Source organism: Sorex fumeus, unplaced genomic scaffold (assembly GCF_029834395.1).
Source record: "Sorex fumeus unplaced genomic scaffold, SorFum_2.1 ptg000128l, whole genome shotgun sequence".
NCBI classification, from domain to species: domain Eukaryota; kingdom Metazoa; phylum Chordata; class Mammalia; order Eulipotyphla; family Soricidae; genus Sorex; species Sorex fumeus.
In genome coordinates, this window is record NW_026606185.1 from 37,358,852 (window position 1) to 37,376,181 (window position 17,330).

Here is a 17,330-nt window from a genome sequence, read left to right on the forward strand (position 1 = left end):
CAAGTATTCTTTGTTAGTACTTTTACAATCATTAAAAAAAATGCCCACTTGATGTTCATGTGAATACGAAGTATATGCAGCTGTAGCATGAGGTTGACATATGATGTGAGCCACTAAGATGTTGTGGAGGTCAAAGCCTATAAACTTAACAATAACAAAGTAATTTTTTTTGTTTGTTTTCTTTTGGGGTCACACCTGGCGATGCACAGGGGTTACTCCTGGCTCTGCACTCAGGAATTACTTCTGGCCGTGCTCAGGGGACCATATGGGAAGCTGGGAACCGAACACTGGTTGACTGAGTGCAAGGCAGACTACCCGCTGTACTATCACTCCAGCCCAAAGTAAGTAATTTTTAACATGGAACAGAAATGAAGTCAGTTAATTGAAAAGATATGTATCTTGTATTTGCTTAATTTATAACAATGAAAATAATAGTACTTCACTTGTAGGTCTTTCAGTATCATCTTTCTATTATCTATATCTTCTCTCAGTAGCTAAATATAAATGAATAGAGAACAGATTCTATGTAAGAAACTCCTATATAGTCTTCAAAACATTTACATACTCATACATCAAACAAGTGAGTTTGACTGAAACATACAAATCAGAATGAAATTGGTTACTACCATGAAAAACATTGATTAAAACTAAGGAGTTCAAACAATACAAGTGAATATAAATGCATACACATACCACACACATATATATGCACATATATGTATCTCCAAAGTAAGGAAAAATTCTGTAAATATCAGACAGGAGATCTTTACAAAAGGAAATTTATATTAAAACATGGAAAGAAAATTCATATCTTAATATGTAATTGTTAAAGCCATGAGTATTTTCATTATTTTTGGTAACCTAGGTTTCTAGGAATTGATTTTAATGAATAAGCAACCTGTGAGTAGCTATACAATCAATATTTATAGTGAGATATTGACTTACGTGTACTTGGGTAAGTCATATCAGCTAACCTGTGCTCTGTGTCTCTGAAGTGCCAATACCCTCTGCCTTCTCATCCACCTCCTCTGCAAAGATGCTCTGCAAATACATGAGGTAATGTTTGGGAAATGTTTGCTGCTTGGGAAAGAAACCCACTGCAGACGCCTCAAATATTATTACTATTTTCTGGTAAGCCTGATGTATTATTGCTCTGGTTTTAACTGGAAACTATACTATTTGATTCACCGAGTTCTAAGCAAAATCTGGGTCAACATAAGAGGATGATTAAATTTCATTTTAATTCTGATACTCTGTTCGGATCCTTTGCACGTGTAAGAGAGGAACTGTAGGAAATAAACAAAGCACATAAATCAAGCTTGGAAAGAAAAATCCCTATCCCAAAGGTATACAGATATAGGTATATTTATATATATCTATATCCATATCAATTTTTTTCAATGAAGAACGTGAACACTGTATTTCCCTGGAGGAATATTTTCGGTCCAGGAAGGAGGAAAGTGCATGCAGTGTGAGTGTGTGCGAGCGGGTGTGCATGCGTGTGTGTGTGTGTGTGTGTGTGTGTGTGTGTGTGTGTGTGCTCTGTGCGTGCGCGCCCGCGGAGAGAGGGGCGGGGGAGGCGGATGAGGAGGATGAGATCATAGTTTCAGGATCCTCAGGAAACCCTGGTACTGGCAGCAGCCAGCCTCTGCTGTGCCCACATGACCCACAACTCTGGCAGCGGACCCGGCACTTCCAACATTATTAAATAATAAGAAAGCGGCTCCTACTCCGAGCCCAAACCTCCCTACAGACCCATGGACACCTTCTAAGAGTTTGGCGAGTCGGAGACGGGGGCGTCGGTCCATTGCAAGGTGCGTGTCCGGCATCTGCTTCCTGGAGAGCTCCGGAGTGGGGGAGGGCGCGGGGCCGGAGCGGCGGGGGGGTGGGGGGGGGGGGTCCCGGCGGCGGCGGCGGCGGGAGAGGGAAGTGGGCGCCGGCGGGGCTCGGGCGCGCGGGGCCCCGGGCGCGAGGCGGGAGGAGCGGCGGACGCGCGGCCCGGGATGCGCAGGGACCGCAGCCGCCCGCGGCGCCGGGGCGGCCGGGGCCGGGGCAGCGCCCCCGGGGGAGCGCGGAGGGGCGGCGGGCCGGGCGGCGCGCGCCGGGCGCGGGGGTTCCCACCTGTGCGCGGGCGCCGGCCGGCTGAGCGCGGAGCCTGTGCCCGGCACTGCAGCCCCGACTGCGGCGGGCGGCGCCTGGGGCCCGCGGGGCGGCGGTGGCGGCTGCTGCAGGAGGGCCGGCCCGGGGCGCGGGGCCGCGCAGGTAATTCGCCGCGGCTCCCTCTGCAGCCTCCGCGCCGCTGCCCGGCCGGCCGCCACTCCACCCACCCAACCCTCAGCCCCCCACCCCTCCTCTCGGGCGTCGTGACGGTGGGTTGTTTTTGTGGTCGTCGTGGCCTTCTGGGCCCCGTCCTCGTGGACGGCAGCGTGGGAGGCGGCGTGGCCGGCTCCCCTAGGGATGACACTCACGTTGGGGAGCTGCCTGGGGGCTCCTGAGCGGGGAATCCGCCGTGGGTTCCCCGCCCGCTAGCGGCGTCTGCGCGTGTTGCCACGCTCTGCGGTGCCCCCGCCGAGGGCTGGGTGGGAGTGGGCGGCAGGCACGGGCGGGCAGGGGGCGGGGGCGGGGGCGGCGAGGAGTTCAGGGGTGGGGGTGGTGAGTATCATCACCTCCCGTATAGAGCCTGTTGCCCACTTGGTACTTTTCCTCTGGACTGGACTGGACGTTAGTTCCAGTACCCGGAGTGGCTGGATGGGGGGTGTCGGGGGTCTCCGTTTAAAAGATCGAGGCCAAGGAGAAAAGAGGTGGGGACTGATACCTGCTCTAGTGGTTCTGGGACTTGGTGGGAAAACTTTCTTCCTTCCTTGAAAGGGGTGAGATAAGTGTGGAACTTGGTCAGGTCTGGAGGGGTAGGGTAATTGGATGTACACTTGGGATGGAGCATAACACTGTCCTCTTCATTCAAACTCTTACGAAATGGTCGTTTGAGTTGCTGTTTACCATCCAGTTATCCTGTTACTGTGATGATCGTTTGATGTTTAAATGTATTTATTTGAGCACAACGATCACCTAGATTGTTGAAGTATAGTTTGTTTCTTTTACAAGGAAAATAAAATGCTTATTCCAAAGATGAAAACTTTAGTGGGGTCTGGATGGGGGCATATAGATCTCTTAACATGTTCCATACACAGTTTCATCTGCTTCAGCTTTGTTCGTTCAATTCTTACACGACTGTAAAGGGTAGCTGATAATATTATCCACCTTTTACAGCTGAGGAAATCCAAGCACAGATAAGTGAAATAATTTACTCAAGGTCATATGACTATTAAATGTTAGAATACACTTGGGCTTTTAACCAACTCCGATTTATAAATGGATAGACAGATAGATAATAGACAATAGATGCATAAAAATAGAACCCATTGACACTGCAGTCTCCTATATTTACTATATGGACCACATCTTCCTACCAAGATATATCCTCTTAACTGCATTCCATATTGTTCTCTATTTTTAATGCTATGATTATGGTAAATATTTTTGGAGTGGTTTCTTTTGCCAAATTACACAATTTCCACACAGCTATATTTTTAGTAGTTGACTATCAGCACAATAAATAAATTATAAAGTAGGTGGCTAAATATATGTATTTGCATTTAATTTTAAACTTCCTAGGAATTCATCATGTTCTTGTTGAAAGTATGAACATTATTTTCTTCAGGACACCAACTTGCGAATTTTCTTTTAGAGAATTTAATCAGCTTACTCCAGTCATTCTAACAAGAGGTCTGGCAGATTTTTTTTTTTTTTTTTGAAAATTCTCTTTTAACTCTCAGTGATTCTGAGCGGGCTCGATTTTGGAGGCGGACCTCTCATGTCTTGCCTGTTTGTCAGTGGCGTGTATATTATACAAAGTTGTATAGCAGTGAGGCAATGAGGATAAATCCAGGTTTTTTTTTTTTCAGTCAAAATATTAAAAATAAAAAAAAAATCTCCATTTGTTACCAGAGAGTTAATACAACTGATAAGGCACTTGCTTTGAGGGCAGCCTACCGTGGTTCAATATTGAGCATCACATACGATTTCCAGACACCACCTGGAGTGATTCCTGAAAACAGCTGGGTGTGGCCCAGCTCCACGCACTCACCTCCTTTGGGAAAATATCTGCCTATTTTAAATCAACCTTGATGCATAGAAGGGTCTCAGCAGGTTAAACTCTAACTGCTTCTCATTTGATCTTCTCATGGTGCTCCTCTAATGTTCATTTTATTGAACATATGTCTCTTAAGTCTTCATCTATTTTTAAAAAGTAAATGCAATTACATCTTCATATTACATGTTTTATAATTATTTTGACACTCATGGATTTTTTAATGCCATTTTAATTGCATTCAATATACATATTTAAAATGAACATTCATTCAACACTGGAAGTGAAAAGATTGGAATCCAGCTGAACTACATGGAAACATGGCCTTGGATGTGAAAAACAATTATCTAACTCTTAAATAGTTCACCATTTTTCTATATCCACAAATTATGACATGGGTATTTAGGGGTGCCTAGGGGTGCCATAATTTATTGCTATGGTCTGAGTAATTGAATTCCATCAGGCGCAACAGTGTTAGATGTTGAAGTTGACTGAATTTTTTCAATCTGCTTGTATAAAATATTGACAGTTATTAAGGCATAATAATCTGACACATACATATATTCTTTCTTAGCAGATTCAGCTGTTCCAGTTTTGTAGCTTCTGTTGTTTAAAGATATCTTTCACTTGCTATTTTTATCCCACCTGGTAGATTTGACAGGACATTTTCTTCTCCACACCCTCTTTTCTAGTCCTGGGAAAATTTCTCAGGCATTGCTTCTTGGGAGTGCCTCTGTTTCAGGAGAAGCATGAGAACCAGTGATGAGCAGAAAGATGACCGACTCTGCCTGCAAAAAGGGGTCAATGATTGTCTACTCGTTCGTGAATTATTTTTTGAATCAGAGACTTCTGTCTTTATGGAATCTCCACACTAATCCAATCCTGAGCAGGTGTAATATTCCCTTTTCATAATCCACCAAATGGTCATGGGAAGAAGACTTGTAAAACTCCTGTCAGTTCTCTTTAATAGACTATGTATACTTTTGCCTGGTTATTATCCTATTTGAGAGTTAATTTTAGTGAAGTAATAGTCACTTTCTTTATCTTACAACTTTGGGAACTGAAATGATAGTACAAGCAAGTAAGATGAAAAGCCCTTTCCTCCTGTGATCCAGCTGGTTTGGTAACCAACTTTGCATTTGGTTCCTTGAGCACAGGCCCACCAAGAGTGATCCTTGAGCACAGAGCCAGGAATAAGTCCTGACCACAGCTTGCTGTGGTCCAAAAACAAAGAGAAAAGAGAGAGAAATAGAGAGAGGCTGCCTTACAGCATTTTTCAAGTTTTAAAAAGTCTTATGTGTTTTTTGTTGTTGTTGTAGTAACATAAAGACTCAAAATACAGATAAAATAAATCTATTATACAGCTACTAAGACTCTCTGAAACCTAGTCTCTTAAGCCATGGGCTGAAATTTCAAATGAATAACTTTTTATAAATGTCTTAAAGTCAATTCCATATGATTTATTATCTGTAAATGTCTGATATGTTTATCTTTTATATATACCTGTATGGGCTGGAGCGATAGCACAGCGGGTAGGGCCTTTGCCTTGCACGTGACTGACCCAGCTGACCTGGGTTCGATTTCTCCAAAGCTATTGGAGAGCCCAGCAAGCTACCGATTGTATCTCGCTCGCATGGCAAAGCCTGGCAAGCTACCCGTGACGTATTCGATATACCAAACACAGTAACAACAAGTCTCACAATGGAGACGTTACTGGGCCCACTCGAGCAAATTGATGAACAACGGGAGGATAGTACTACAGTACAGTGCTATATACCTGTATACCTGGATTGAGAAAAAGATTCTCAGGAAATGAGTTGAAAATGGAAAAAGTTTAAGATACTTCAGTGCTCTAGAATAGGCACCAGAGTAAGGGATATGATAATAAATGTTGAATATACTGGGGAAGGGGTATGAAAAGTGTAAAGAAATATATTGATAGCTAAATTTATTGAATAGATATTATGCTTTTGAAATAATTCTATGTTCTCTATAAGAACTAACAATGTATTTGTAACCATAGTCTTATGAAGTTTGTCTTCTTCATTCTCTAATTGTTTTCTTTCATTTTTTGTGATTACCCCGCTATGCTCAGGACTTATTCCTCATTCTGTGTTCAGCACTCCTGACAGGGCTCAAGGGTCATATATGGTTCCAGAAATCAAACCTGGGTCAACCCCATACAAGGCAAGTGACCTATATGTTGTACCATCTCTCTGGCCCCTTAATTCCCTATTTTATAGAGTAGATAATCAGGAGCCCTGAACTCAAATATTCTGATTCCATAATCCGTAATGTTCAAAGGCTTACTGGTGAATTAAATCCCATCATTGACAAAAATCATAAAGCTTCCTAATTTAGTATTTTACTTTTTCAACAAATAAAAATAGTTAAAAAGTTCTGACCATTGACCAGTTCACCTGGCCCCTGTTTTCTCTGGACTTGGATATTAGTCTCATACTAATTTTTTAATACTCCACAAATGAATGTAATCGTTCTATATCTGTCCCTCTTTTTCTGACTCATTTCACTCAGGATGATACTCTCCCTATCTATTCATTTATAGGTAAATTTCATGATTTCATTTTTCCTAACAACTGTGTAGTATTCCATTGTGTAGGTATACCATAGTTTCTTTATCCAGTCATCTGTTCTCAGACACTCAAATTGTTTCCAGATTCTAGTTATTGTGAATAGTACTGCAATGAACACAGAAGTGGAGATAGTGTTTCTGCTGTGTTTTGGACCCCCCAGGCTCTATTCCCTGAAGTGGTATTTCTGGGTCAAGTGGGAGCTCAATTTTTAGTTTTTGTCAGTGGTTGGAAGTTACCACAAGTTTGTTGGGGCAGAGGGTAGTTAAGATAGAGAAGGGTCCACTATAAGATAATAGTTGGAAATGATCACAATGGACAAGAACTGAGTGTTAAAAGTAGGAAAAGAAATATACATGATAAACTTTCAGTGTCTGTATTGCAAAATATAATGCCCAAAAAGATAGACAGACAGACACAGAGATATACAGAGAGAGAGAAAGAGAGAGAGAGAGAGAGAGAGAGAGAGAGAGAGAGAGAGAGGAGAGAGAGAAAGAGAAAGAGGGGAAAGAGAAGAGAGGTGCGAGAGGTGCCTTCCATAGAAGCTGGGATCAGGGGGAGTTGGGGGTGATGAGAGGAAACTGGGGTATTGATGCTGTGAAATGTACTCTGGTGGAGCGATGGGTGTTGGAACATTATATGACTGAAACCCAATCATGAACAGCTTTGTAATGCTTTATATCATGGTGATTCAATAAAAAAAGTTTTTAAATGGGTGTGTTGGACTTACATGAAATAAATATGCTTACAAAAATAGTCAAAAAATAAAACTTTTAAAATATAAATAATTTTGCCACATAGTCTAAAGACAAAATATATGTAAAGTAAAAAGAAACAGGGATGCCTAGATAAAAACTGAAGTCTGATATATTATGAAAAATGTCTCATTTTCATTAAAATAACAGTAACTTGAAATTAGTGAATAAAATTAAAGGTATATTTTATATATTTAACATTTTTTGATTTTTTGATCATCAATAAACTAAAAATTTTAACTGCTTTGTCTTCATTTAATGTCTTTGGAGTTTGCACTGCAAGGTGGCTATAAAGTAAAACGTTAAAACACCTGTTGAGTTACCTTGGTAAATTTTGTTTGTTTGGGGGATCATGCTCAGCAGTGCTCAGGTATTATTCCTGTCCCTGTGCTCAAAGATCACTTCTGGCGATGGGTTGGGGAACTATACGGGTGCCAGGGATTGGACCCTTGTCAGCTATATCCAAGGCAAATGACTTACCTGCTGTAGTATTGCTCTAGCTTCTATTTTAGTAAAAATTTTAAAAATATGATTTTTAAATTTGGATCTTTTGATGTGATTCATAATAATTGTTATGTTAAAAAGTACCTCATTCTTAAATATTGTCCAAATACTGCTAATCAGAAACAGATTATACATGTTGTTAGCAGTGCGCTACTGATTAAGTTTGCTAATACGTGTACAGTTTTTTGCACAGTGTCTGAAAATAAATGCTATTCACTGATTTTTATCCTTATAAATGATGGGCATTATGTGATTCATATTATTAATGTTAATATTAAACCTGAATCACAATTTATACTTAGTATACTTATGCAATGTAACCCTTTGAAGGTTTTAGAAATGCTTAAAGCAATGCATATCAGATTACACATCCCTATTAAGAATGAGAAACACTGTTGCATGTTCTGCTTGATAGAAAGCTTGATAACATATAGCAATTCATAACTGTTGCTCTCTAATTTATGCCATGTGGAAATACCTGTAACATTTGTTTGATTTGCTCTTTATGTGTGATCAGAGTAGATGTACCATCACAGACACCAATGAATAATTCATTAGCAAAAGTTTACAATTTGATGCCATAATGCATCATTATGTGGTGCTGTCTTTGCATAGTTTTGTGTGTTTAATGTAAATAAAATTTATCAGTTGTAATAGCATAGTTTTACACTTACAAAAATAGAAATCTTCGTAGCTGAAAAGAACAAAAAGTTTATTTCTTGCTAATTCTAGGTACCCAGGTTGGACATAAAATAGTCTATTCCACATCTCCCTTCTCAGGAACCTAGGTTGATGATGCCCTAGAAGATTTTCATCCTCTCTCAGGCACATAAGAACATGGTGAATGATCCACAAGTCCTTAAATCTTCTGTTAGGAAGTCTCACTTGCCTCTTATACTACTATTAATTGGCTAAGGCAAGTCACATGACTGTTATTAATTTAACGATGGAGTATAGTCTTCTCACGTGCCCAAATGAAAGAGTACTTCAATATTAGTGAACAAAGCTAGTGATTATTACATAAAAGTATCCAGTTCCCTTCATTAATTTTATCACCTAAAGATGCCATGTTTTATTGTCAAAGTCAGTCCTGAAAAACTGTATTTTAGAACAGCAGCATAGGAAAACAATTCCTACATAGGACCATCAACAAAGCAGATACTAAGCTAGTAAAATTGATGACTTTTATCAGTGGCGAAAAACATCTCTTTCTATTTAGTCAAAAAATATAAAAGCTGTGGTTTATTTCGAACAAACAGGTGATGTAACCAATTCAACAGTAAGAACAAGCCAATAACAGTGCCAAGACCTGCAATACAGCACCCACGCTGTGTTTTCATAATAGATTTAGTGGTAGCAACTTGGTACAGAGCAAAGCAGCTTTGAGCGTATCATTTTTTGGTCACCTTCAACAACATAAATGTATGTGTGCTATTTTGCAAAAATTAACAGATAAATATACACATATTTCATGTTAATTTTATACTGATAGACATTGTATGAAAAGTTAGAATATATCTGAGTCAAATTTTGATTTAAACCATTAATCTTGAGATAATCAGAAATTCACATAACATTATAGGAAATAAGAGAGAGATTTCTTTTTTCCAGCGCTCTGAGTGATACCTTGGAACTTAGCAAAAACAGAGCTTTAAAAACATTTTAAAATTTCCTCAATACTTAGTAAAAACAAAACAACTACCCATTTAGAAGTGGGAAAAATTATATAGAGTTATTTTACCAAGCAATATATATTAATAGAAATCTGCCATATGAGAAGCTTTTAGTAGTCTTTCAGAAAATGTACGTAAAAATCACAATAAGTATCACTACATCACTGTCAGAATCACTGTCACTGTCCTCCTGTTGTTCATTGATTTGCTCAAGCGGGCCCAGTAATGTTTTCATTTTGAGACTTGTTAATGTGTTTGGCATAATGAATACCTCATGGGTAGCTTGCCAGGCTTTGCCATGCAGGCGAGATACTCTCGGTAGCTTGCCCAGCTCTCCGAGAGGGGCAGAAGAGTTGAACCTGGGACGGTCGGGTCGGCCTTGTGCAAGGCAAACACCCTACCGCTGTGCTATCTTTCCAGCCCAAATATATAAAAATTTATTTATTTTTATATATTTGTATTATGTCCTAGGAATATGATGAACATATTCTTTTTTAAAATTTGGTTTGGGGGCCACATCCATTGTGCTTAGGGTTTATTCCTGGCTCTGCATTCAGGGATCATTTCTGGCAGACTCTGGGTCCATATGATGTTTGGGGGATCAAACCCAGATCAATCACAAGCAAAGCAAGTGTCTTGCCTGATGTGTTTATTATCTCTCTGGTTCCTGAACATATCCATTCTAAGAGTTATTTTTTGTGATTTATAGAGTTGCCTATTCTCTACTCATAGAGAATGTCATCTGAATAAAAAGTTTCAGTTTTTCCTTCCTAATCTATATATCTTATTTTCTTGTCTTATTGCACTTGCTAGAATTTCCAGTATTATAGATCAACGGGAGGGCCTTTACCTTTACCTTTACCTATACTGAAAAAGGGCTGGAGCGATAGCACAGCGGTAGGGCGTTTGCCTTGCATGCAGCCAAATATGGCAGACCCGAGTTCGATTCCTCCACCCCTCTTGGAGAGCCTGGCAAGCTACCGAGAGTATCTTGCCCCCATGGCAGAGCCTGGAAAGCTACCCGTGATGTATTCAATATGCCAAACACAGTAACAATAAGTCTCACGATGGAGATGTTACTGGGCCCGCTCGAGCAAATACTGAAAAAAGAAATGTGAAAGTGGATATTCCACCTTTAAAAAAAGTCTTCATAGTAAAGTTTCACCATCAAGTGGACATCCTATGTTTTCAAATATCTTCAAGTGGGGTCAGAGTGATAGTACAGTAAGCAGGGCATTTGCATTGCATGCAGCCGATCCATGTTCAATCTTCCACATCCCTTATGGTCCCCCAAGCACCACCAGGAGTAATTCTTGAATGCAGAGCCAGGAGTAACCCCTGAGCATTGACCAAAAGCCAAAGAATGACAAAAATGATGATGATCTTCAAGAAAAACTTCACCATCAAGCATAATATCCACTGAAGAATTTTCTTTGTTTGGGGCCATACCCAGCTTGTACTTGGGCTTATTACCTGCTCTGTGCTCAAGAGTCACTACTGTATTCTTGAAGGACTATATGATACTGGGAATCAGATCAGGGAATCCCACCTAAAAGCATATATTTAGCCTTTGGAGCTATCTCTCTGGATTCTGAGGAATTATTTTGTAGATGTTGTTTATCAAACAAGAATTTTGTCTCCATTCTAATTTTTCTGAGTATTTTTGTCATGAATAAATAAATTTTTGTCAAATTTTTTCACCAAGTGATAAGGCTTATTAAATTTCCCTTCTTTGGTCTGTACTATGATGGAGTATACTGATTTATTTTAATCTGCGAATCTTGCAAATATGCATGAAGCTAATTTAATTAGTAAATAATTCTTCTATTTGGGAATATTTTGTTAAGATTTTTGCATCTTGAGGTTGCACAGTGGCCAAGGTGCCTTGTCATGCTTGCAACTGACCCGAGCTCAATTCCCAGAATCCTTAATGGTCCCCCAAGCACCACTAAGAGTGATTCCTGAGTAAGGTAAGGTAAGGTAAAGGCCCTCCCGTTGATCGTCGATTTGCTCGAGCGGGCCCAGTAACGTCTCCATTGGAGACTTTGTTGTTACTGTGTCTGGCATATCGAATACTCTCGGTAGCTTGAGTATGCCAGGCATAATCCCTGAACATTGCTGGGTGTGACCCCCCCCCAATTTTTCCCCATCTATTTTCAAAAGAAACATTGGAGTTACTATCTTTTACCATCTTTGTTATTGATAATGAAGCTTCATAAAATTAACTAGGATGTGTTCATGCTTCATCTCTTTGAAAGACTTGATGCTTGGTAGAATTCTCAGGCTATTTAAAATAATGTATGCTGGAGATTTCTTATTAGTCTTTTGTTGTTGTTATTAGCTCAGTGTCTTTTAATTTTGCATTGCTTTCCTAGCTCAGTCAAAACAAAATGCCACAAATCAGGTAACTTAAACAATTGAAATGTATTTTCTCACAGTGCTGGAGACTTGCAAGTCCATTAACAAGCCATAAGCAGAAGCTACTCTCCAGTGCATGCAGATGGTTATGTCCTTACTGTACTCTCATTTGGTCTTCCTTTTGTGTGTGCTTTATAAGCATCTCGGTATACACATCTAAAAACATTGACTGGATCAGGGCTCATTCTAAATGGCACCTTTCTACTAATTTATCTCTTTAAAGCCCCTCTCTGCAAATAATGTTGCATTCTGTACTTGGGTCAGGTCCTCAAATATGAGTTACAGGGAGGCACTATTAGACCCATAGCAGTGCTTGACGGGATGCAAATGATGGTTGATAGTGTGTGAGTTATAACAACTCAATGAATTGTTCAATTTTATCTTCATTGTCAAATTGTTTGTGTAGAGTTGTTCATAATATTTTTGAATTTTTTTACTATAGGGCCTCTAATGATATCCCTTGTTATTGGTAATTTGTGTCTTCTCTTGTGTCAGTTTTGTTAGAGTTATAATTTAGTTGACTTTTATGCCACAATTTTGCTATTTATAAAATATTGAATTCATCTTTGACAGCTTTATTTCCTAGAATCATCTCATTTCTTATCTTTAAAAACAATGTTGTTTACTGATTTTCCCCCCACTACTTTCCTGTCCTCCATTTTATTGATTTGTTTTTTAAATTAAGGAACCATGATTCACAAAGTTATCCATAATTTCAGTTTTTTAGACATTCAGTGTCCCAACCCCAGTTCCACCACCATGCTAACATTCAGCTCAGGTCCCCCAACTTTTTTCCCATCCCTTACACTCTCCTTGAAAGATACATTTGTAAGTTTGGTTGTTGTAGCATTTCATTATTGTAATAGTTCATTGATTTCATTGCTTGTGTTGGCATTTCATTTCATTGAGTTTATTTTCTTCATCTTGCTTGGTGAAGAGCTGTAAATTTCCCTCTCAGTACTGCAAGAACTGTTTCTGATACATTTTGGTTTGTTGTATTTCCATTTTAATTCAGTGTAAATTTTTTTAAAAAAATTTCCCTTGGAATTTCTTCTTTTACCTAGGGGGGTCTTTTATAAGTATTGCTGTTTTGTTTCTAAATATTTGGAATTGTTACCATTATTTTTGTTATTGATTTTGTTTGATTCCATTTTTGTCAAAAATATGCTGTGTGATTTCAATCTTTTAAGATTTCTTTTTAAAAAAGTATTTAAGGGGCTTATTTCAAGGACCAACATTTTGTCTTTCTTGATAAGTGCTTTAAAAGCAATTGAGATATTGTGTATTCTTACCTTGGATCAAATGTTCTTAAATGCTGATTAAGTGATATTGGTTAATGTTGCTAAAATATGATTTATAGTTTTCTATTCAGTTGTCCTAATGATTAATCAAAACATGTTGCTTTCACTTTCTCTCCTTTGATCATTGTTGTGATGACAAAGAATCCTTCACATACACATTTGCACTTGGTTGTGATGCTCATCAGGTTGTATGCCTAGTTAAATTTTTGTTGTGACACCTGGGGACTCAAAGGCAACATCACCAGGATTGTAGTCAACCTGTGGTGCAGTGCCAGGAGTAAAACTTGCCGTATCATTTTGGTACGGTTCTACTACTGAGAGATACCACCAAGTCCCTTGATACCTTTATGTAGTGTGTGTGAGGTCTCCAGTTATAGTTGTAAAATTTGCCTATTTCTCCTGTCAACTTTATTGATTTTACTTCACATATTTTTGTAGCTAGGTTGTATGATACATACATATTTAGGATTTTTATGTATTCTTGGTCTACTGACTCTGGTACTTTTATTTGCTTTGAGGTCTGCTGTTCTTGAAATAAGAGTCACTATTCTTTTTCAGATTACTTTCCATCACATTCTTACATTTTACTTTCAACCTTTACATCTTGTTTCTTTTTTTATTTGAGTTCCTTTAGAAATATACTTGGTTCTTCTTATTAATCTAGTATCAGTTTTTTATTTGATCTGTTTGAACCATTTACATTTATTATAGTTATTAATATGTGAAGGCTTGTATCTGCTTTGAGTCTTGCTTTGTCTTTCTCATTTCTCTGTTTGTTCCTCTTTTTTCTTATATTACTTGGGAATTTATAAAATTCTATTATGTGTCTTAAATAAATTATGTATTACTTCTGGTATAGTCTTTTTGGCATTTTTGCTAAGTATTATAACTTACACATGTAATTTACTAGCCTGTCATTTTTGCATTGACAACAGCAGTAAACCATACAAATCTAACCTTCCTTTATGTCCCTTTATTCTCTACTCATAATAAAAATAATTTTCTTAAATGCTTTCTTTATATGCATTTATAACTGCTTTATATATTGTTTTAAGTTTGTTTCAACTATCAAATACAATATAGAAAGCTCAAGAAATACTCCGTTGAACTTGACTCATATTTTCTTACTGAACTCTTTGTTCTTTTCAGATGTCTTACATTTTTTTAAAATTGAATCACAGTGATATACATAGTTACAAAGTTGTACTTCATTGGGTTTTCTGCATACAGTGTTCCAAATGTAGATGTCTGTTTTTCAATTGCTTCATTTTTGTTTTAACAACTTACTCTTACCATTTTTTTGTTAGTTTGTGTGGGGGCTGAGAGCTGGGACACACTTATCTATTCTCAGACTTACTTCTGACTCTGTGATCAGGGATGACTCCTTCAAAGGCCTTGGCTAATATGCATTGAAATGGATCCAACCAGTCCCAGCTGCATGTAAGACAACTGCCTTAAGTCCTATACTATCTCTCTCGCCCTTTCTCACCATTCTTCTAGACAGGCAGATCTGCTGGTAACAAAATAACTTTGTTTTGATTCATCTGAGAATGCCTTGATATTTTAATAGATATTAGGATTCTCGGTGACAGTTCTTCTGAAACTTGAAAACTGACACTTCTTCCTTCCTTCCTTCCTTCCTTCCTTCCTTCCTTCCTTCCTTCCTTCCTTCCTTCCTTTCTTTCATGAGAAGTCTCTGTCATTATGTTTTATCTCTGAAAGGTAAAGTGCTATTTATTTCTTGATCTTTTCAGGAATTTATTATCTGTTTTCATAAATTTGAACCTGCTATGTTTTTGCATAGATCTATTTGGTTTTAGCTTATTCTGTAGAGTTTTATTTATTTATTTATTGCTTTTTTTGGACACAACCGGCACAGGGTTACTCCTGGCTCTGCACTCAGGAATTACTCCTGGCGGTGCTCAGAGGACCATATGGGATGCTGGGAATCGAACCCAGGTTGGCCACGTACAGGGCAAATGCCCCACCAGCTGTGCTATTACTTCAGCCCTTCTGTAGAGCTTTTAGATTGACTCAATTTAATGAATCTGTAGGTTTATAAGTTTCGTTAATTTGGGGGCATTTTCGGATATGATTCCTTTCAGCACTTTTTTTAGCCCATGCTCTCCTCTCTTTCATATCTCCAAGATACAAATGTTGAGCAATGAATTGGTTTCCTGTGACTGCTATAACAAATTGCCATACCACATTGTGTGTGTGTGTGTGTGTGTGTGTGTGTGTGCGTGCGCGCGCGTTATTTGCAATGAGCATTTATTGCTTTATGGTTGTGAAGGTCAGAAGTAAAAGATTATTTCCACTCAACTGAAGTCAAAGTGTTGAAAAGGTTGATTTTTTTTTCCTTTTTGGGTCACACCTGGAAATGCACAGGGTTACTCCTGGCTTTGCACTCAGGAATTACTCCTGGTGGTGCTCAGGGGACCATATGGGATGCTGGGAATTGAACCCAGTTAGCTGCGTGCAAGACAAACGCCCTACCCTCTGTACTATTGCTTCAGTCCAAGGTTGACTACTTTAGGTGTCTTTAGGAGATGTCCATGTCCAGTGCCTTCTGCAGCTTCCGGAGGTCTCTATTTTCTCTCAGATTCCTTCCTCACACTGCTCAAACTCCTTCCTCTTCTGTAGTCAGATCTCTTTTTCTTTCCCTTTTCTTTTTTAAGGGGGTTGTTGATAAATTTAGGACTCAGTTGTGTAATCTATCTATCTCAAGATTTTAAATTTGATCACATCTACAAAAGGCCGTTTTCCATATAAGGTAATATTCAGTTTCAGTTTCTAGGGTCTAGGATCAATCCTGATCTCTTAGGAATCATCAATCTGTTATTATTAACAGATATCTGAGACTCTATTGTTGATTTAAATCTGTTTGCTCTGTTGTTCAGGGCGGGTTAATTCCAATGGGACCATTGTATAGTTCAAAGGTGTTTTTTTCCCCCTCTTGTCACCTCTATTCTGTATTGATCCCACCCACTGATAGAGGTATAGATACACTTTAAATTATATATTTATATCATGTATATGTTTATATTTCATTGTGTATTATATAGGCTGGAGTGAAAGCACAATGGGTAGGGTGTCTGCCTTGCATGTGGCTGACCTTGGTTCAATTCCTCCTCCCTTCTTGGAGAGCCCAGAAAGCTACCAAGAGTAACTCTCCCGCATGGTAAAGCCTGGCAAGCTACCCGTGATGTATTCAGTATGCCAAAAACAGTAACAACAAGTCTCACAATTTGTTGTGAAAAGTCACTGGTGCCAGCTCGAGCAAATTGATGAACAATGGGAGGACAGTGACAGTGACAGTGTGATATATATATATATATATATATATATATATGTATATATATGTATATGGTGTAAAAGGACTCTCAAGTGGTGCAGTGGTGCTCAGGAGGTCTGGGGACTCTGATAGCAATTCTCAGCCAAGTCGGCAGGCAATTTAATGAAAGGCTCCAGAATGTGTCACTTCTAGATCCTGCAGTGCCAGGAATATCTGGGCCACTCTGGCAGAGGTGCTGGAGCCTCCAGGCTGCTCCCATTGCTGATGCTGGAGGGACCATGTGGTGCCAAAAATCAGATTAGGGTTGGCACGTGCTCAGTACTCACCCTAGATGCTATACTATCTCCTGGTTTCATTGTTATTTCTTTTATTTTTTTTCAGTTCTAAAAGTCCCATCTTATTATTTACTGCATACAGCTTTTCTGCATACACTTTATTTCTTAGCCAATGCCTTCTGCTTTTTCATTTGTTTCAAATATGGTCGTAATTGTCCATTGAAGTATTTTTATTATGACTATTTTTAAGGTACTGCAAGACAAATCTAACATTTTGTTAGCTTATTTTTTTTTACCATCTGTCCAATTTTTTTCTGCATTTAGTTTGAGATTATTCTGTATATGGTTCTTGGTATGATGAATGATTTCAA

General features: G+C 38.9%; 1 protein-coding gene across 3 annotated transcripts in view; it reads left to right on the forward strand.

Annotated features, from left to right (window-relative positions):
* Positions 1-1,592: 1,592 nt before the first annotated feature.
* Positions 1,593-17,330, forward strand: part of DTNA (dystrobrevin alpha) — a 356,746-nt gene continuing 341,008 nt past the window's right edge. For 2 of the 3 annotated variants that reach the window (XM_056138272.1, XM_056138273.1), the window contains exon 1: positions 1,593-1,814. The gene's annotated coding sequence lies outside the window, so the exon portion shown is untranslated. The remainder of the gene's footprint in view (positions 1,815-17,330) is intronic. The other variant, XM_056138274.1, reaches the window with a different exon arrangement.